Source organism: Arachis stenosperma, chromosome 4 (assembly GCF_014773155.1).
Source record: "Arachis stenosperma cultivar V10309 chromosome 4, arast.V10309.gnm1.PFL2, whole genome shotgun sequence".
NCBI lineage: Eukaryota > Viridiplantae > Streptophyta > Magnoliopsida > Fabales > Fabaceae > Arachis > Arachis stenosperma.
Genome location: NC_080380.1, coordinates 46,536,180 through 46,559,540, shown reverse-complemented (window position 1 = coordinate 46,559,540; position 23,361 = coordinate 46,536,180). Strand labels below are relative to the sequence as shown.

General features: G+C 39.5%; 1 non-coding gene across 1 annotated transcript; it reads right to left on the bottom strand.

Moving 5' to 3' along the window:
- Positions 1-10,762: 10,762 nt before the first annotated feature.
- Positions 10,763-10,870, bottom strand: LOC130978300 (small nucleolar RNA R71). Its single transcript, XR_009085951.1, has one exon. It is a non-coding gene; the product is annotated as a small nucleolar RNA R71 (small nucleolar RNA).
- Positions 10,871-23,361: the final 12,491 nt, after the last annotated feature.

Sequence of the window (23,361 nt, the reverse complement as noted above, 5' to 3'; positions counted from 1 at the left end):
CCAGTATTCTCCCAAGCAATACAGAAGAGAATCCAAAAGGAGAGTGCAAGGCCATTGATATAATCAATGTGACCGAATGCACAAAGGAGGAGGAGGACAAAAATCCTAGTGAGGAAGACCTCTTGGGACGTCCCTCAAGTAAGAAGGAGTTTCCTATTAAGGATCCAAAGGAATCTGAGGCTCATATAGAGACCATAGAGATTCCATTAAATCTCCTTCTGCCATTCATGAGCTCTGAAGACTATTCTTCCTCAGAAGAGGATGAAAATATAACTGGAGAGCAAGTTGCTCAATATTTAGGAGCTATCATGAAGCTGAATGCCAAGTTGTTTGGTAATGAGACTTGGGAAAGTGAACCTCCCTTGCTCATTAATGAACTAGATATTTGGATTCAGAAAACTCTACCTCAAAAGAAACAAGATCCTGGCAAGTTCCTAATACCTTGTACCATAGGCACCATGACCTTTGAAAAAGCTCTGTGTGATCTGGGGTCAGGGATAAATCTTATGCCACTCTCTGTAATGGAGAAGCTGGGGATCATTGAGGTACAGCCTGCCTTGTTCTCATTACAATTGGTAGACAAGTCATGGAGACAAGCTTATGGAATAGTAGAGGACGTGTTAGTAAAGGTTGAAGGCCTTTACATCCCTGCTGATTTCATAATCTTAGATACTAGGAAGGAAAAGGATGAATGCATCATCCTTGGAAGACCTTTCCTAGCCACAGCAGAAGCTGTGATAGATGTCAACAGAGGTGAATTAGTCCTTCAATTGAATGGGGACTACCTTGTGTTTAAGGCACATGGCCATCCCTCTGTGACAATAGAGAGTAAGCATGAAGAGCTTCTCTCAGTTCAGAGTCAAGAAAAGCCCCCACAGTCAAACTCTAAGTTTGGTGTTGGGACTATACAACATTGACCTGATCACCTTGTGGCTCCATGAGAGCCACTGTCAAGCTATTGACATTAAAGAAGCGCTTGTTGGGAGGCAACCCAATTTTATTTATCTAATTTTTATTTTATTTTGTGTTTTATTAGGTACATGATCATGAGGAGTCACGAAAAAATCATAAAAATTAAAAACAGAATCAAAAACAGCAGAAGAAAAAAATTCACACCCTGGAGGACGCACAGGCTGGCGTTCAACGCCAGTAAGATGCATCTGGCCGGCGTTCAACGCTAGAACAGAGCACCATTCTGGCGCTGAATGCCAGAAACAAGCAACATTCTGGCGCTGAACGCCAGGAATGTGCCTAGAGAAGAAAAGCTGGTGCTGAACGCCAGTAACAAGCATGAAACTGGCGTTCAACGCCAGAAACATGCTTTACATGGGCGTTGAACGCCCAGAATGTGCACCACACGGTGTTTAAACGCCAGAATGGTGTGCAAAGGCATTTTACATGCCTATTTGGTGCAGGGATGGAATTCCTTGACACCTCAGGATCTGTGGACCTCACAGGATCCCCACCTACCTCGCCCTCTCTCTCTCCATTCATGGTCATCCCTTCTGTTTTTCATTCACCACTCACTTCTATCCACTCTTCCCCACTCACCTTCAAAATTTAAAACTCTTTCCCACCCAAACCCACCCATATAGCCGAATACACACATCCCTTCATCTCTTCTTCTTCTTCTTCATCTTTTCTTTCTTCTCTTGCTCGAGGGCGAGCAATTTTCTAAGTTTGGTGTGGTAAAAGCATAGCTTTTTGCTTTTCCATAACCATTAATGGCACCTAAGGCCAGAGATATTCAAAAAGAAAAAAAAAAGAGAAGACAAAAGCTTCCACCTCTGAGTCATGGGAGATGGAAAGACTCATATAAAGGGTTTATAGCTCAGTGGTAGAACATGTGGCTGCAAATCAAGAGATCCCTGAGATACCTCAGGGGATAAATTGTCCTCCACACAAATATTGGAAGCAACTAAGGGTGGAACATCATGAGCACTCCATCATTCTCCATGAAATAAGAGAAGATCAAAGAGCAATGAGGGAGGAGCAACAAAGGCAAGGAAGGGACATAGAAGAGCTTAAGAACATTATTGGTCCTTCAAGAAGAAGACGCCACTAAAGGTGGATTCATTCCTTGTTCTTTATTTCTTTCTGTTTTCGGTTTTTAATGTTGTGTTTATCTATGTTTTGTGTCTTTACTTCATGATCATTAGTATGTAACCATGTCTTAAAGCTATGAATAAAATCCATTAATCCTTCACCTCTCTTAAATGAAAAATGTTTTAATTCAAAAGAACAAGAAGTACATGAATTTTGAATTTATCCTTGAATTTAGTTTAATTATATTGATGTGGTGACAATACTTTTTGTTTTTCTGAATGAATGATTGAATAGTGCATAATTTTGATCTTGTTGTTTATGAATGTTAAAACTGTTGGCTCTTGAAAGAATGATGAACAAAGAGAAATGTTATTGATGATCTGAAAATTCATGAGATTGATTCTTGAAGCAAGAAAAAGCAGTGCAAAAGAAGAAGCTTGCGGGAAAAAAATGGCGAAAGAAAAATAGAAAGAAAAAGAAAAAAAGCAAGCAGAAAAAGCCAATAGCCCTTAAAACCAAAAGGCAAGGGTAAAAAGGATCCAAGGCTTTGAGCATCAATGGATAGGAGGGCCCAAGGAAATAATATCCAGGCCTAAGCGGCTAAATCAAGCTGTCCCTAACCATGTGCTTGTGTCATGAAGGTCCAAGTGAAAAGCTTGAGACTGAGTGGTTAAAGTCGTGATCCAAAGCAAAAAGAGTGTGCTTAAGAGCTCTAGACACCACTAACTGGGGACTCTAGCAAAGCTGAGTCACAATCTGAAAAGGTTCACCCAGTTATGTGTCTGTGGCATTTATATATCCGGTGGTAATACTGGAAAACAAAATGCTTAGGGCCATGGCCAAGACTCATAAGTAGCTGTGTTCAAGAATCAACATGCTTAACTAGGAAAGTCAATAACACTATCTGAAATTCTAAGTTCCTAGAGAAGCCAATCATTCTAAACTTCAAAGGAAAAAGTGAGATGCCAAAACTGTTCAGAAGCAAAAAGCTACAAGTCCCGCTCATCTAATTATAATTAATATTCATTGATATTCTGAAATTTATAGTATATTCTCTTCTTTTTATCCTAATTGATTTTCAGTTGCTTGGGGACAAGCAACAATTTAAGTTTGGTATTGTGATGAGCGGATAATTTATACGCTTTTTGGCATTATTTTTAGGTAGTTTTTAGTAAGTTCAAGCTACTTTTAGGGATGTTTTCATTAGTTTTTATGTTAAATTCACATTTCTGGACTTTACTATGAGTTTGTGTGTTTTTCTGTGATTTCAGGTAATTTCTGGCTGAAATTGAGGGACTTGAGCAAAACTCTGAAAAAGGCTGACAAAAGGACTGCTGATGCTGTTGGAATCTGACCTCCCTGCACTCAAAAATAGATTTTCTGGAGCTACAGAACTCCAAATGGCGCGCTCTCAACGGCGTTGGAAAGTAGACATCCAGGGCTTTCCAGCAATATATAATAGTCCATACTTTATTCGGAAATTGACGACGTAACTTGGCGTTGAACGCCAAGTACACGCTGCTGTCTGGAGTTAAACGCAAGAAAAACGTCATGATCCGGAGTTGAACGCCCAAAACACGTTATAACTTGGAGTTCAACTCCAAGAGAAGCCTCAGCTCGTGGATAGATCAAGCTCAGCCCAAACATACACCAAGTGGGCCCCGGAAGTGGATTTATGCATCAATTACTTACCCATGTAAACCCTAGGAGCTAGTTTATTATAAATAGAACATTTAACTAATGTATTAGATATCTCTTGACCATTCGGTCTTTTGATCACTTTGGAGGAGGCTGGCCTCTCGGCCATGCCTGAACCTTTCACTTATGTATTTTCAACGGTGGAGTTTCTGCACACCATAGATTAAGGGTGTGGAGCTCTGCTGTACCTCAAGTTTCAATACAATTATTATTACTTTTCATTCAATTCTCGCTTATTCATATTCCAAGATATACGTTGCACAACACTTTGATGAATGTGATGATCCGTGACACTCATCATCATTCTCACTTATGAACGTGCGTGATTGACAACCACTTCCGTTCTACCTTAGGCCGGGTGCATATCTCTTAGATTCCCCAACAGAATCTTCGTGGTATAAGCTAGATAGATGGCGGCATTCATGAGGATCCAAAAAGTCTAACCTTGTCTGTGGTATTCCGAGTAGGATCCTGGGAATCCGGAAAGTCTAACCTTGTCTGTGGTATTCCGAGTAGGATTCCGGTATTGAATGACTATGACGAGCTTCAAACTCCTAAAGGCTGGGCGTTAGTGACAAACGCAAAAGAATCAATGGATTCTATTCCAACCTGATTGAGAACCGACAGATGATTAGCCGGGCTGTGACAGAGCATTTGGACCATTTTCACTGAGAGGATGGGATGTAGCTATCAACCAAGGGTGATGCCTCCAGACGATTAGCCGTGCAGTGACAGCGCATAGGACCATTTTCCCGAGAGGATTGAAAGTAGCCATTGATGATGGTGATGCCCTACAAACAGCTTGCCATGGAAAGGAGTAAGAAGGATTGGATGAAAGCAATGAGAAAGTAGAGATTCAAGAGGAGCACAAGCATCTCCATGCGCCTATCTGAAATTCCCACTATTAATTTACATAAGTATTTCTATCCCTTTTTTATTAATTATATTTGATTTTCTAAATTCCATAATTTTAATCTGCCTCACTGAGATTTACAAGGTGACCATAGCTTGCTTCTTACCAACAATCTCCGTGGGATCGACCCTTACTCACGTAAGGTATTACTTGGATGACCCAGTGCACTTGCTGGTTAGCTGTGCGAAGTTGTGAAAAATTATATAGAAACCATGGTATTGGCATCCTATTTTTGGCGCCATTGCCAGGGAATGAAAAGCAATGAATTTTGCAAAATGGAATAACAAAGGAATCACAATTTCGTCCACCAAGATGCTGTTGGATTCTGCCCTCCCTTCACTTGAAGTGGATTTGCTGGAGCTATAGAAGTCCAATTGGCGTGCTCTCAATTGTGTTGGAAAGTAGACATTCTGGGCTTTCCAGCAATATATAATAGTCTATACTTTGCCCGAGATTTGATGGCCCAAACAGGCGTTTCAAGTCAGCTTATGAATTCTGGCGTTTAACGCCGGAACTGGCACAAAAATTGGAGTTAAACGCCCAAACTGGCACAAAAGCTGGCGTTTAACTCCAAGAAAAGTCTCTACACATGAAAGCTTCAATGCTCAGCCCAAGCACACACTAAGTGGGCCCGGAAGTGGATTTTTATGTCATTTACTCATCTTTGTAAACCCTAAGCTACTAGTTCTCTACAAATAGGACCTTTTGCTATTGTATTAGTAGTCTTTCAATCTTTAAAGTCTTTGGGATCATGTTTTTATGATTGAACCCTCTTTGGGAGGCTGGCCATTCGGCCATGCCTAGACCTTGTTCTTATGTATTTTCAACGGTGGAGTTTCTACACACTATAGATTAAGGTGTGGAGCTCTGCTGTACCTCGAGTATCAATGCAATTACTATTGTTCTTTTATTCAATTTGGCTTATTCTTGTTCTAAGATATCACTTGTTCCTCAACTTGATGAATGTGATGATCCGTGACACTCATCATTATTCTCACCTATGAACGTGTGCCTGACAACCACCTCCGTTCTACCTTAGATTGAGTGGATATCTCTTGGATTCCTTAATCAGAATCTTCGTGGTATAAGCTAGAATTGATGGCGGCATTCAAGAGAATCCAGAAGGTCTAAACCTTGTCTGTGTTATTCTGAGTAGGATTCAAGGATTGAATGACTATGATGAGCTTCAAACTTCTGAAGGCTGGGCATTAGTGACAGATGCAAAAGAATCACTGGATTCTATTCCAACCTGATTGAGAACCGACAGATGATTAGCCGTGCTGTGACAGAGCGCGTTGAACATTTTCACTGAGAGGACGGGACTGTAGCCACTGACAATGGTGATGCCCAACATACAGCTTACCATGGAAAGGAGTAAGAAGGATTGGATGAAGATAGTAGGAAAGCAGAGAGACGGAAGGGACAAAGCATCTCCATACGCTTATCTGAAATTCTCACCCATGAATTGCATAAGTATCACTATCTTTATTTTATGTTTTATTTATCTTTTAATCATTAATCCTCCATACCCATTTGAATCCGCGTGACTGAGATTTACAAGATGACCATAGCTTACTTCATACCAACAATCTCCGTGGGATCGACCCTTACTCGCGTAAGGTTTATTACTTGGACGACCCAGTGCACTTGCTGGTTAGTTGTGCGAAGTTGTGATAAAGAGTTGAGATTACAATTGAGCGTACCATGTTGATGGCGCCATTGATGATCACAATTTCGTGCACCAATGACTCAGAAGAAGGGAGTTCTTGAGATTAATACTCTGAATGCCATATTGGCTCAGAACAAAATATTGACTCAGCAAGTCAATATGATTTCTCAGAATCTGACTGGATTGCAAACTGCATCCGGCAGTACTAAAGAAGCCTCCTCTGAAGGAGAAGCCTATGACCCTGAGAATCCTGTAATGGAAGAGGTGAACTACATGGGAGAATCCTATGGAAACGCCTATAATCCTTCATGGAGGAATCATCCAAATTTCTCATGGAAGGATCAACAGAGGCCTCAACAAGGCTTTAACAATAATAATGGTGGGAGAAATAAGTTTGGCAATAGCAAACCTTTTCCATCATTTTCTCAGCAACAGACAGAAAATTCTGAGCAGAACTTCTCTAGCTTAGCAAACATAGTCTCTGATCTATCTAAGACCACTCTCAGTTTCATGAATGAAACAAGGTCCTTCAACAGAAATTTGGGGACACAAGTGGGTCAGCTGAGTAAAAGAGTTACCGAAACTCCTCCTAGTACTCTCCCAAGCAATACAGAAGAGAATCTCAAAAGAGAGTGCAAGGCTATAACTATAACCAAAATGGCAGAACCTGAAGAGAGTGAAAAGGTAGTGATTCCCAGTGAGGAAGACCTCAAGGGACGTCCATTGACCAATATGGAGTTCTCTATTGAGGAACCAAAGGAATCTGAGGCTCATATAGAGACCATAGAGATTTCACTAAACTTACTATTGCCATTCATGAGCGTTGATGAATATTCTTCCTCTGAAGAGGGTGAAGACATTGTTGAAGAGCAAGTTGCTCTGTATCTGGGAGCAATCATGAAGCTGAATACTAAGTTATTTAGTAATGAGACTTGGGAGGATGAACCTCCATTGCTCATCAATGACCTGAATACATGGATTCAGCAGACATTGCCTAAAAAAAAACCGGATCCCAGAAAGTTTTTAATACCTTGCACTATAGGCACCATGACCTTTGAAAAGGCTCTGTGTGACCTGGGGTCAGGAATCAACCTCATGCCACTCTCTATAATGGAGAAACTAGGGATCTTTGAGGTACAAGCTGCAAGAATCTCACTAGAGATGGCAGACAAATCAATGAAATAGGCTTATAGACTTGTAGAGGATGTCTTAGTGAAGGTTGAAGGCCTTTACATCCCTGTTGACTTGATAATCCTAGACACTGGGAAGGATGAGGATGAATCCATCATCCTTGAAAGACCCTTCCTAGCCACAGTAAGGGCTGTGATTGATGTTTGATGCCAGGGCATCTAGGCCAGTTTCACTGACTTTTTCTTTACTGTTTTAGGGTAGTTTCATGCATTTTCTTAATGAATAAGGCAAGTTTTGGGTGAAAATACACTTACACCTTCATTTAAGCAACTATTGTGAATTTTGCATGATTTCATGAGATTTTTGCCAGAATTGCATGATAACTTGATGATGCATAATCTCATGACTTTGGCTAGAGCTTTGATGCACTTTAATTGCTTGATTTTAGGACAAATGAAGCATGGAAGAACCACGTTAGCATTCATGTTAACTTAGTTAACGTGACTACTAACGTGGGATGGCAAAGAGCTTGCAACGTTAATGAGAAAAGTGATCACCAATAACGCCTGCAAAGCCATTCATAGCTTACGTTAAGAGCCACGTTAACTAAGTTAACATGGTACTTAACGTAGAAGAAAAAGAGGACTCCATGTTAACGAGAAACATGAACTCCAATAACGTTTCTCCTCAACGTTAGTGGTAAAAGTGAACACCACTAACGTTGGGAAACTAGGCAATGCCCCACGTTAAGAGTCACGTTAACTTAGTTAACGTGAACTCTAACGTGGAAGAGGATCAACAATGCCAACATTAGTGACACTCACTTTTGTCACTAATGTTGGATCATTAAGCATTGCCTACGTTAACTCTCACGTTAAGATTAGTTAACGTGGAGTTGGGTTCAAAGAACCAACATTAGTGACACTCACTTTTGTCACTAACGTTGGGAGATGGCTTCATTACTACGTTAAGAGCCACGTTAACTTAGTTAACGTGGGTTCTAACGTAGGGACTTAAGGCAATTGGAGCGTTAGTGACAAAGGTGAGTGTCACTAATGCTCTCGAAGGTGATAGATACCCACATTAAGAGCTATGTTAGCCAAGCTAACGTGAGATCTAACGTAGGGGCAAGAGGCAAGCAACGTTAATGGGAAAAGTGATTCCCATTAACGTTTGCGAAAAGGGGCACAAGCCAACGTTAATGGGAAAAGTGAGTCCCATTAACGTTGGCCAAGGATTGAGTGAGAAACATTAGTAATCACGTTAAGATTACTAACGTTGGAATTAACGTGGTATATAAGGGTGGAACGTTAGTGGGAAAAGTGAATGCCACTAACGTTCTCGCACCCAAAAATGTATTCAACGTTAATCTCACTAAATGCCCAAGCCTAATATTTCTCTGTAAGCTGGGCCTACTAAAGATGAGAATTACTTCAACTCAAGGTCCAGAGCCCACATCCAAGACTTGAAGAACTCACTAGAAGATCATGAGGAGTAGTATATATAGGAGTAGTTTTGAACTAGAGAGGAGCTTAGCAATTTTGGAAACTACTCTCTGCATATTTACTTTTCTGTACTTCTAGGATGGATTCTTCTTTTCTGCCATTTTTGATTCTTAGAGCTATGAACAACTAAACCCCTTTCATTGGGTTAGGGAGCTCTGTTGTAATTTGATGGATCAATTATAGTTTTCATTCTTCTTCTTCTTTCTTTTCTCTTGATCTTACTAGAAAGCTTTAGATCTTAATTCAATTGGTTAGTTGTCTTGGAAAAGAAACTCTCCATAATTGGATCTCCTTTGAACCTTGGAAAAGGGATGAGGAAATCATGCTAGAAATGCTTTCTCATGTTGGACCAAATTGGGGTTTGGATGGATATTGTAACATTTAATCCTCCCAACACTTTGATTTGGAAATACATGTGGTATAATCAGTGACCACACTTTCATCTCTTCCCATGAGCAATTAAATCAAGGAATTGGGCAATTGTTCAAGCTTAGAGAGATTGAATTGCCAAGGAATTGTGATCCAATCACTTAAGATTGCCAAGGAGATTAATGAATGCATTGATTGAGGAAGAGATGAGAATGAACTTGATCCGGAGAATGCAGCATCTCCTAAACCCAATGATCTCCCCATTTCTAATCTTACCCATTCTATTTACTTTCTGCCATTTAATTTCCTGCTCATTACCCCAACTCCCCATTTAAGATTCTGCACTTTAAATTCTGTTATTTACTTTCTAGTCATTTAAATTTCTACATCTCAATCTCAATTCTGTTTAGCTCAACTAGCATATTCTTCTAACTAAAGTTGCTTGACCAATCAATCCTTGTGGGATTCGACCTCACTCTATTGTGATTTTTACTTGACGACAATTCGGTATACTTGTCGAAGGGAAATTTGTTGAGAGACAAGTTTTCATGCATCAAGTTTATGGCGCCGTTGCCGGGGATTGATTTTGGATCAACAATGATTAAGTTTGAAGATTACTAGATTGAGCATTTTTCCTTTTTGTTTAGTTTATTCAGTCAATTTCTGTTAGTTGTTTATATTTCTTCCTCACCCCTGCACCCCCTTAGTTTTGTTTCGTTCTTTATTTCTTTGTTTATTATAATTTTGCTCACTAACCCACTAACTGTTTGTTAAATTGCATCACTCACACTAACAATCACTCTAACAAGAATAGTCTTCACTATACCTTCTGTTGTGCAATCTGTTTGTTGTATGACAGGGAGAAGAGAAGGAGTCTCAACATCCTTTGATTCAGAACCTGAAAGAACCCTTTGGAGACTAAGAAGGGAGGCAAGAGGAAAAAGGATTATTGGTGCTGAGGAAGAGGAAGAGTACTTTGAACCCAACATGGAAGAGAATTTGGAGAACAATCATGAAGAAGAAGCTCATAATCAAGGTCATGCAAACCGTGCTGGGCAAGAAAGGAGGGTCTTAGGATCCTATATCAATCCTAATCCAGGAAACTGTGGAAGCAGCATTCAGAAGCCCACCATACATGCCAACAATTTCGAGCTAAAACCTCAGCTCATCACTCTTGTGCAGAATAATTGTTCATTTGGAGGAGGTGCTCAAGAAGATCCTAATCAACACTTGACCACTTTCTTGAGGATTTGTGACACAGTGAAGTCCAATGGAGTCCACCCGGATGTCTATAGGCTGCTCTTGTTCCCTTTTTCACTCAGGGACAAGGCATCCAAATGGCTTGAATTCTTCCCAAAGGAAAGCTTAACTAATTGGGAAAAAGTGATGAACAAGTTTTTAGCAAGATTTTATCCTCCTCAAAGGATCAGTAGGCTAAGAACTGAGGTGCAGACTTTTAGACAACAAGATGGTAAGACACTTTATGAAGCATGGGAGAGATTCAAAGACTTGACAAGGAGATGCCCACCAGAGATGTTTAATGAGTGGGTTCAACTTCACATCTTCTATGTAGGTCTTTCCTATGAGTCAAAGAAGGCTGTGGATCATTCATCAGGAGGGTCTTTGAACAAGAAGAAAACCATTGAAGAAGCCATAGATGTCATTGAAACAGTTGCTGAGAATAACTACTTCTATGCCTCCGAAAGAAGTAACACTAGAGGAGTAATGGAGCTGAACCACATGGATGCACTGTTAGCCCAAAACATGATGATCACCAAGCAGCTAGCAGATCTTACCGAGAAGGTGGAAGAGAACCAAGTTGCAGCAGCCATCACCTCATCACAAACTCAAGAAGGAGTAAACATAGGAGAAGAAGGTGACTGAGAGCAAGCCAACTATGTGGGAAACTCACCTAGACAAGTCCATGATCCATACTCCAAAACTTACAACTCTGGATGGAGAAATCATCCCAACTTTGGATGGGAAAATCAACAAGACCAATGGCAAGATCAGAAACGCCCCAACTTCAACTCCAACAATAATGCTACTCATCAAAACACCTCACAGAGATATTACCAACATCCATCTAACCAACCTTCTCAACCACCTAATCTCAACCCACCATCATTAATAGATGATAGGCTTTCAAAGATTGAGGCTCTACTTGAAAACATATGCAGAGAAGTCCAAGACAACAAAGTGTTTAAGGAAGAAGTGCGAGCTAATATCAAAAACCAAGGAGAAAACATCAAGAGATTAGAGTCCCAAGTAGGATACCTATCTCAACAAATTCCCAAACCCACTGATGGATTCTCCAGTGATACAGAGAAGAATCCAAGAGGAGAAACAAAGAAAGTGAGATGGGAAGAATGCAAAATGATAACCACTAGTGATGAGGGGAGTATGAATGGAGTACAACACCTCCAAAATAACCAAAAGGAAAGTCAGGAGGAAGGAAGCTGTGCAACTCTGCTTACATCCAAGGAAGAGCTAAAGAAGAAGGAGGTATTGAACCCATATGTACCTTTTCCCCACAGGCTTAAAGGTGGTGTAGCAGGGAGAATGTACTCAAGGTTTCTTGATATGTTTGCATCTCTAGATGTAAATATAGTATTCATTAAAGCCCTCCAACAGATGCCTTTCTACATCAAATATATAAAGAAGTTACTAGCCAGAAAAAGTCCATTGAAGGGTGGACAAACAATCAAGATGAACAGAGATTGTAGTGCTCTCATTCAACCAGGGCCACCCATAAAGAAAGAGGATCCAGGGAGTTTCCACATTACTTGTGCCATAGGAGAAACAATGATTGACAAAGGGCTTTGTGACTTGGGAGCAAGCATCAATGTAATGCCTCTCTCCCTCATGAAGAGGCTCCAAATCAATGAACTAACTCCCACTGACGTAATTATCAGATTGGCTGACAAAACTCAAAGACAAGCAATAGGAGTGGTTGAAAATGTGCTGGTGAAGGTTGGGAGCTACTATCTTCCCACAGATTTTGTTGTTCTGGAAATGGATGAGAATCCTATTTACCCCATCATTCTGGGAAAACCCTTCCTAGCCACTGCTAGAGCACTCATAGATGTAGAACGAGGAGAGTTAGTATTGAGAATACATGATGAGCAGCTCACTTTCAATGTTTTCAACCTCTCACAAGAAGCAGATCATGAAGACAATAAGTTGATGGAGGAGCCAAACAAGGAAGCACAAACAACACAATTGGAAGCCCCATTAGTTGGAAAGCCATATAGTCAAGAAATCCACTTTCAAAGTTGATCCAAGGGGAACCAGAACCATCAGAGTCATGCAATATCAATAACAAGAATCCCCTAGAGAAAGAATCCATAGAAAAACAGACAACATCAATGGAAACAAAGAAAAAAGTTCCAAGGGGATGGAGAAATAAGAAAATTCCTACAAAAAATTTCTCACCAGGTGATGAAGTGATTTCTACATACTTTCCATCTATACTACCTTACCTCCCCACTATTCCATCTCAGCTTCCCCCAGTATATACCATCAATAAAATCTTGTCTTTAGAACATATGGAGCTAATCAACAAGGCTAATGGGCATAGGTTCACTGCAAGAGGGGAGGACTTCAAGCACTATCAGCCACCTTGACAAGAACCAACCGTCAAGCTAATGACGTTAAAGAAGCGCTTCATGGGAGGCAACCCATGCTCTATAACTCCTTTCTTAAATCTCTAATAATAGCAATAAGGCAATTTCCATGGAATTTCAAATTAATTTTGACGACTAACATAAAGCTCCTCTACATGCAACTTACAGTACATGATAAGTTTGGTGTTCAAAGCACACCAAGTGCGATTTGAACACACCTTATGAGGAAAGTTCATTCCCCAAACTTGTTGCACCATGTGATTACAAACAAGTTTGGTGTACCAACATGCATGCATGGGAAGCTTAATGTTTGATTGATTTGCTTTCATGGAAAACATTTAGTCATATAGAAACAAAAGAAAAAGAAAAAGAAATATTTTATTACTTCACACTTTTTCCCACCAAAAAGTTTTAAATAACCCATTGCATTTACTTTTCGTATATAGGGAATCAAAAAGGACATTGATAGTACTTGATAGGACAATTGAGGAAAGGAGATTCGGCCACTACACCAAGGGAATTTCACACTTGTCTTCATAGGGAATGTCCTTGGAAGTGTTGCCATGCAACATTGGAAGTGGACAATCTTGAGGACCGAACCAAGACCCCCATAAAGGAGGTGATCCTTGTGTTCATTCAATCCTAAAACCCCAACCGTCCACTATCAAATACCATCATCAATCCACACCCTTCAATCAATTGCCATCTTCATATTTAAAATTCTACACACAACCTATCCATACACACTTACGCTCACCAATCTCATTCCCTCCTTTCGGTCATACACACATCACTCTCCACCAAAGCTTCACATACACCCTCATAGGCTTCACCATCTTCGCAAATTGATCCTCACTCATGGCATCATCATGCTCTAAGAGGCAAAAAGGGAAGTGACCCATAGAGCATCCTCCTTTTGATGAAGTACGATTTAGAACCTTCTATCATGCACTTCAGTATGGATGGATGACTGAGAAGGAAATCATTTGTGAACTAGGCTTTCAAGTCACAAAAGTCGAGTGCCCAGAAATCACAGAGAAGGTGGAACAACGCTGATGGGAGCTCCTCACCGACCCTGTCACAAGGGTGAATGCCACTCTAGTAAGAGAGTTCTGTGCAAATGCAGTTAGGCAAGACAAAAAGGATGACTCATACACAAGTTTTGTGAGAGGGATCGTGGTAGACTTTAGCCCCATGACTATCATGAGAGTGTTGAAATTGAGAAGCATACCCTTTGAAGAGGAGAGCTATCACTCGAGAATGGACCAAAACCCTAATTATGACCAGATTCTACAGGATATATGTGTGCAAGGATCAGATTGGGAAAGAGGTCCCAAGGGGAAGCCAAATTTATAAAAAGAGGAGATCTCCTCCCTGAAGCTAAAGGATGGTTCGAAATTGTAAGGAGATCCATTCTCCCAGCTGGAAACAACTCGGAGGTGAACCTCAAGAGAGCAACGATGGTGCAATGTATAATGAAGGGAGGAGAGATCAAGGTTCATGAACTCATAGCTCAAGGCATTCGGAAGCTTGCTGAGAAGAGTGACTCTGGAGGAAAGTTGGGTTATCCTAGCACTATCCTCCGCCTTTGCAAACTGGCCAGGGTGATATTCAAAGATGAAAACCCTGAGTGGATAAAGGTTGGCCTTCCACTCACTTATCGCCGGATGCACGCTGCTGCAACTCCATTACCTCCACGAAGGGTACGGAAGAGGCCAGCTCATCAAGCTGAAGAAGAACAACATTCACAAGAGCAAGTTTCAGCCACCCTAAGCATGCACCAACTGCAGGAGGCTATTGACACCTTATCTAGCCAATGCATGGAAAATCAAGAGGCGCAAAGGGAGCTCCAAATACAATCAAGGGAATGCCATGAAGAGTCGCTTTCTAGATGGATGAATCAACAAGGGGAGTGGCAAAAACAACTGATGGATCAGCAATTGGAACAAGGAAGACAATGGAGTGAATCCTTCCACAACCTGAATCAGAAACATGATCAACAACAAGAAGCCATCCAAAGGCTAATCAACATCCAAGCACATCAAGGAGCACACATTCACGAGATGCATAGGAAACAAAGAGAACAAGCAGATCTTTTCGATGAATATAGAACATTCTCGGAAGGAGTCTACTTGAGTGAGACTGGATACCATGTGAATACCCAAGCCAGGCTTGGATATCTAGTCGGACAATTACCTGTTTTGCATCCAGGAATCACAAAATATGAGGATGTAAAGGATGAATTAGCACCAGTAGAGCGCGAAAGGGCTGAACAAAGTCATGAATCAGTAAGGAAGGCACTAGAAGATTGGAAATTAGCTAGAGCAAATCGGATGAGAGGAAGCACAAGTGGACAAAGCGAATCTAAGAATCCCAAGGGAGCAGAAGAGAATGAGCACATCAACAAGTGAAAGGTGGTGAAGTTCCTTCCGTTTACCTTCTTTTTCAAAGCTTTAAATAAGGAAAATCATGTATGAAATAGAACATGCTTCCATGGTAGCTTAGGATTTTCAATTATGCATTTAATTCTCTTTGCTTAGGTCTATGTTATTGAGCCTAATGTCTTGAATGCTCACTTTCACCTTTCTTACTTGTATGCTTGTCTCTCTAAGTTTATCTAAAAGAAAATGTTATGGAAAGAACGAGAGTGGAGTCATTTTGTGAAGTGCATTCTGAATGTTTATAGTAGGATGATTAGTAAGCTAAGTTGGTTCACCAAGAAAGGAAAGAAAGCAACTATCCATCCTAAGTCCTATGTTTGAGACACATTCTTTGAGGCTAGCTAACCAATAAGATCCCAACAAGAAAAGAAAAAAGAGTAATACAAGTGAAAATAAGAAAGGGAACACAATAAGAAACAATGCTAGGCACCAAGGGTTTCAAAATTGAGGCATGTGTCTGTGGTGTTTATGTACAAGGGATATACTTGGATGAATAAGCTCTTAGGGGTGCCTTATCACTTGGTAACTTGGATTAACTAATCTGGGATTATCAGCTGAAAGTCCACTATCAAGAGTAACCCTTGTTACAGAGCACTTAGTAATCCAAAGAGGTGCTGGACACCAAGGTCTCAAGAAAGAAAGAATAACAAACCATGTGCCTGTGGTGTGTATGTATGAGGGAAAGAGACTTGAGGAAGTAAGTCCTTAGGGGTGTCTTAACACCTAGCACCTTAAAACCAACTGGTTTGGGAGTGTTGACTGAAAGCTTATTATAAAGAGTCGCCCTGTTACAAAGCACCTAGCAAAAAGAAAAATAAACTTTGAAAAAAAAAGAGAAGGATCAATAAGAAAGAAGCCTCAAGGGATGCAATCAAGAGAGTGACTAGGGATTTGATAAAGGCTTAAAACCTAAAAAGGAAAGAACCTAAGTTGCTATGCATGAAACTCCATGAACCAGGAATGCTACTTCCATTTTATCTTCTTGTTCTTTCATTTCATTTTTCTTATGCTTCAGTACTTGCTTAGGGACAAGCAAGCTTTAAGTTTGGTGTTGTGATGCCAGGGCATCTAGGCCAGTTTCACTGACCTTTTCTTTACTGTTTTAGGGTAGTTTCATGCATTTTCTTAGTGAATAAGGCAAGTTTTGGGTGAAAATACACTTACACCTTCATTTAAGCAACTATTGTGAATTTTGCATGATTTCATGAGATTTTTGTCAGAATTGCATGATAACTTGATGATGCATAAACTCATGACTTTGGCTAGAGCTTTGATGCACTTTAATTGCTTGATTTCAGGACAAATGAAGCATGGAAGAACCACGTTAGCATTCACGTTAACTTAGTTAACGTGACTACTAACGTGGGATGGCAAAGAGCTTGCAACGTTAATGAGAAAAGTGATCACCAATAACGCATGTGAAGCCATTCATAGCTTACGTTAAGAGCCACGTTAACTAAGTTAACGTGGTACTTAACGTAGAAGAAAAAGAGGACTCCACGTTAACGAGAAACATGAACTACAATAACGTTTCTCCTCAACGTTAGTGGTAAAAGTGAACACCACTAACGTTGGGAAACTAGGCAATGCCCCACGTTAAGAGTCACGTTAACTTAGTTAACGTGAACTCTAACGTGGAAGAGGATCAACAACGCCAACGTTAGTGACACTCACTTTTGTCACTAACGTTGGATCATTAAGCATTGCCTACGTTAACTCTCATGTTAAGATTGTTAACGTGAAAGTTAACATGGAGTTGGGTTCAAAGAACCAACGTTAGTGACACTCACTTTTGTCACTAACGTTGGGAGATGGCTTCGTTACTACGTTAAGAGCCACGTTAACTTAGTTAACGTGCGTTCTAACGTAGGGACTTAAGGCAATTGGAGCGTTAGTGACAAAGGTGAGTGTCACTAACGCTCTCAAAGGTGATAGATACCCACGGTAAGAGCTACGTTAGCCAAGCTAACGTGAGATCTAACGTAGGGGCAAGAGGCAAGCAACGTTAATGGGAAAAGTAATTCCCATTAACGTTTGCGAAAAGGGGCACAAGCCAACGTTAATGGGAAAAGTGAGTCCCATTAACGTTGGCCAAGGATTGAGTGAGAAATGTTAGTATTCACGTTAAGATTACTAACGTTGGAATTAACGTGGTATATAAGGGTGAAACGTTAGTGGGAAAAGTGAATGCCACTAACGTTCTCGCACCCAAAAATGTATTCAACGTTAATCTCACTAAATGCCTAAGCCTAATTCATATTTCTCTGCAAGCTGAGCCCACTAAAGATGAGAATTGCTTCAACTCAAGGTCCAGAGCCCACATCCAAGACTTGAAGAACTCACTAGAAGATCATGAGGAGTAGTATATATAGGAGTAGTTTTGAACTAGAGAGGAGGTTAGCACTTTTGGGAACTACTCTCTGCATATTTACTTTTCTGTACTTCTAAGATGGATTCTTCTTTTCTGCCATTTTTGATTCCTAGAGCTATGAACAACTAAACCCCTTTCATTGGGTTAGGGAGCTCTGTTGTAATTTGATGGATCAATTATAGTTTTCATTCTTCTTCTTCTTTCTATTTTCTTGATCTTACTAGAAAGCTTTCGATCTTAATTCAATTGGTTAGTTGTCTTGGAAAAGAAACTCTCCATAATTGGATCTCCTTTGAACCTTGGAAAAGGGATGAGGAAATCATGCTAGAAATTCTTTCTCATGTTGGACCGAATTGGGGTTTGGATGGATATTGTGACATTTAATCCTCCGAACACTTTGATTTGGAAATACATGTGGTATAATCAGTGACCACACTTTCATCTCTTCCCATGAGCAATTAAATCAAGGAATTGAACAATTGTTCAAGCTTAGAGAGATTGGATTGCCAAGGAATTGGGATCCAATCACTTAAGATTTCCAAGGAGATTAATGAATATATTGATTGAGGAAGAGATGAGAATGAACTTGATCCGGAGAATGCAACATCTCCTAAACCCAATGATCTCCCCATTTCTGATCTTACCCATTCTATTTACTTTCAGCCATTTAATTTCCTGCTCATTACCCCAACTCCCCATTTAAGATTCTGCACTTTAAATTCTGTTATTTACTTTCTAGTCATTTAAATTTCTGCATCTCAATCTCAATTCTGTTTAGCTCAACTAGCATATTCTGCTAACTAAAGTTGCTTGACCAATCAATCCTTGTGGGATTCAACCTCACTCTATTGTGAGTTTTACTTGACGACAATTCGGTATACTTGCGAAGGAAAATTTGTTGAGAGACAAGTTTTCATGCATCAATGTTGACAGAGGAGAGTTAGTTCTTCAATTGATTGAGGACTACCTGATGACATGTCATCATGTCATGTTTTTCTATGCTCTTTTATACAAGAAATTGATGATTTATGCTTAAATATTGAGTGCTTTGGTACTTAATTGGTATATTTCTTTGATCTTTTAATTTTATAAATCCTGTAGGAAATAAGAAGAAAAAGAAGCAAAGAAGCACAAAATAAGCTAAAAAGGAGAAAAAAAAGAGTTTTGGGGCACACTTTGAAGTTGGAGCACACTTTGGAGCCTTAGGCCACGCTTTTAAAAGCGTGGCCCATGACCAAATCAAAGGAGAGTGGCAATCAGCACTCAAAGCTCGGCTCTCCCCATGAACCTAGCTTTGCCGTACAAGAAAAATGAGCTTGGAGGCAAGAAATTTTGCTAAGTTAAAATCTGGGCATTCACAACATGACCATGCCTCCTTCAAAGTGCCATAATGTAAGCTACAGATATTCGATTAATGTGCTTCTAGTTGCGTTGGAAAGCTGACATTCAGAGCTTTCCAACGATATATGACAATCCATATTTGGAATGAAATTGTGGCATGAGTGAAAGACATCTTTAAGGGCCAAAAACAAGCAAAAAAATCAGCCAATGCTTCTACCAAGGTTCGAAGCTGGAGCTTCACTCCAAAGCAAAGGAGCGCTCACTTGGAGAGCTCAGAGCTCTCGTGGAGAGCTTTATCGGGCTTGCACTCAAAAGAAAATGCAAGGAAATGGTCAAAAATGAAGCAGCCAAGGTTCAAACCTATGATAGCAAGGAAGGAATGCCACTCTTGAAAGGAAATTTGCTTCCCTAAAATGCTCCCAGCAAGATTCGAATTGGGAGTGCATACTAAAGACAAGGAGGAAGCTGCGCTCTTGCCAAGAGTTGAGCGCTACCTCCCTTTTCAAGAAAAGCTTGTCACGCACCAAAAGGGCCAAGGAAACAAGCACCAAAGCTGTGCTCTTGGGGAGAGCTGGGCTTTTCCCTAGGAGTGTGACTCATGGTCCAAAAATCAAATTAAAATCAACCCTTCAACAAGCTCAAAAGCAAGAAAAACTCATGACACCACTCAAAGGCACAAAGACCAGTTAGCTTAAGAATTCATTTTAATTGTAATTTGTTTAGAATTTCAATTTCATTTTTCATTTTTTGTAAAAGCCTATATAAATGCATTAGTTTCATTTCATTAAGGAGGCTGGCTCCACTAGGGAGCATTAGGATTAGAGAGCTTTCTCTTTTAGTTTTCCTTGCTTTGTTTTGAATCTTGGGTGGAGAATTGAAGGAATTTTGTTTCATTCCCCCTCTGAGATTTCTCTTTTTTTTTCTTGCTGCATAATTCAGTGAATTAAGGGTTGAATATGAGTTTTTATTTGTTGCTTCCATTTTTCTTTCTTCTTCAATCTGTTTGCTGTTGGATCAAGGAAAGAATTAAGATCTAGACTTATTTTCTAGTCTCTTTGATTCCCTGAGATCTTCAACTTATATTTTGTAATTGAGCTGAGCTTTTGGCTGCTCTTCTGTTTTTATTGTTCCATTGAAATTGTTGATTCCTCTTCTGGATTTTCATGAATGATCTAAGTTCTTGCTGTTGTGATTCTTCAACACCTCTACATTTCTATTTTGATATTGAATTGATCTGTTTCTAAATTTCATAATCTGAGAGCTCTTTAGTTTAATGCACTTTACATCTTTTAGTTTTGTTTTAATTTCAAACACTCCAACTCCATTATTCTTCTTGCTATTGAATTTTTTGCAATTGATCTGAGTTTTAAATTACTGCTTCTTTAATTTCCAGCACCCACTCCCCTTTACATTTAATGCAATTTACATTTTTTGTCATTTAAGTTTCTGCAATTTACATTGCTTTCTCTTTAAGTTTTATGGCCATTTACATTCTGCAGCTTTAAATTCACTGCAATTTTACTTTCTGTTACTCAATTTCACTCAAATCACCAATGTTAGCTTGACTAAACTAATCACCCATTAAAGTTGCTTGATCCATCATTCCCTGTGGGATCGACCTCACTCTAAGTGAGTTATTACTACTTGATGCGACCCAGTACACTTGCCGGTGAGTTGTGTGTTTGGAATTCGTTTTCCAAAAATAACACCATCAAGTTTTTGGCGCCGTTGCCAGGGATTGATTTAAATCAACAATGATTAAGTGGGTGAGAGGTCTAGATCAAACATTTTCTTTGTTTTTGTTTTCTGTTTTAGCTTGAAACCAAGGTGTTTGTGTTTTTGCCTCACTAAGCAAATTCTCATCTGAGACATGACTTACAATTGCTTTGGTGATTGTGTTTTACAAAATTCAAATGGAGTTCAACTCATCTTATGATCAAACAAATTTTATGGGATATTACCCACCATCACCAATCTCTAATGATGGTTGGGAATATCACCAACAAATTACAGATCCTGAGCACTCCAATCTGTGGAGATATGCCTCAGAACCACAAGATAAGCAAGAGAATCATATGGGATACTTTCCACCACCACAAAATGATTCATATCATTATCCTCATAGTGGTTGGGAGTATTACCAAGAATTAAAAGAATATGAACATTTCCCAGAGCCACAAAGTGACTCATACTGTGATGACAGTTACACAAACCATGGCTGGGAAGGGAAATGTAATGATTCACATTCTAATTATTCAAGGACATTATCACTTGATTGTGCTGCCAGAGCATACTTGGAAGATTGTTCATCACTTGATTATACCTCAACACAAAGTTTCCTCCAAGATCCATATAATTCATTCCACCAACCACAAAATTTATTCCACAATCCACAAGATTCATTCCATACCACTAAAAATAACTTTACCACAACACCCACATATCCAGAAACTCATTCTCACCCTTCATCCTTTGAGCTAGCATTTGAACAATACTTACAAACATCTATAGACTCTTAGAAAGAGCAAGAAATCCTCCTCAAGAAGATGGATGGGAATTTAGAGCAAATAAGGAGAAACTTAGAGCCATCAAATAGTGAGAATGAAGATCAATTTGTGGGAACGAAAGTGGAAGAGCAATATGAGGAGGCTACTGTATCAAGTGAACTTTCAATGAAGAATGAGGTGGTTGAAAATGAAACTGCACTTGAGGTGACAAAGGAACATGAACCCTCACAAACTTCCCTTGAATCTGTGATAAAAAAATATGAAGAGGAGATGAAGAAATCTTGGGAAAAACAACAAACCTCCTCCATAAAAGAGCTATTAAGTCAAATGTTGAGTACAAAGGAAGGAGTGGAGGAGCAAGAAAGTGAGGAAGACACTCAAGAGAAGTCACACTCAATTGAAGCAGAGAAGTGCAAAGAGGAAAAGCTCATGGAACCACCAATGCAACAGGCTCTTGATGAAGAAATTACTCCAACAATCACACAACCACCAAGTCTTGAATCCAAAGAAGTGAAGGCAACTAACAAGAGCACCAATCCTGTCCCTAATCCAGCAAGCAATCTCAATCAAGCTATTTACAAAAGGAAGCTTGCTGAGGAGAGGCCAAGACAAGGGACAATAGCTGAAACTTGTCTCCCCTTGAGGTCATTCCTCTTAACAAACTGGAAGAAGAGGAAGAAAGTGAAGAACAACATGTCAAGCTAATGGCACTAAAAGAGTGCTTGTTGGGAAGCAACCCAACCTTGGGTAACATTTCATTACTTTGCTTTGTTTACTTTCTCTTTCTGCTTTGTTTAAAGTTCAATAAATGGGCATATGGTTACATTCTAAGTTTGGTGTTGCCCTGCAATAATTTTTTTTAATCTTTCTGGATGATTGCATCAAAAATGAAAGTGTCGCACTAAGATTCTGAGTTTGGTGTGCCACTTAATTCTCTATGCAATTCATTAAGCAACACCACTTGTCTGTATAATCATAATGCCTTTGCAGTGTTATTTTTCTTTTAGTTTGACACTTTATTATTTTGTTTACTTTAGTTATTTCTTTGTTTTTAATGCTTTCACCTATTTTGCTTCTTAACTTTTTTTGTTAATACATCACCAAGAGATCCTTATTCATGACAGATTCTTGGCTTGGTGATTGAACTTAACATATAACAGTTTTATTTGCTTAGTTTTAGTTCAAACAAATTGACATATGATTGTATTCTAAGTTTGGTGTTGCTATGCAACAAAATTTGGTTCCAATCTTTACTAGATACTTGCATCAATTCCAAGTGAAAGTGTCACACTAAGTTTGGTGTGCCACTTATATTTTTATGCAATGTATCATGCACACCCTCTTATGTTTGCAATCATAATGTTTCTGTTTCTTTGTGCCTTGATGGTTACTCTTAATTTCACTTGCTTAAGCACATGTATTACTAACATTTCATTGTGTAAGACATTCATGATCCATCTTAGCCCCATAGCCATTGTTCTAATTGTTTCTTGAGAAGGAGCAAGCATTATGAGTTTGGTATGGGAAGGAGAAGAATGGGAGGAAAATGACAATAATAGAGAAGATGAATTATAAGGTTGTAAAGTTCCTTTTCCTCTCATTTGTTTCCAGCACTATAAACTGCATGATTGTCTTTATTTTCTCTGTATGTATGTGTGGTATGAATAAGCATAGTTTAAATTTTTATTTGTAACATGCTGCTGTGACATTATGACCACCAACTTGAGTTTTGTAAAGTTCAAAG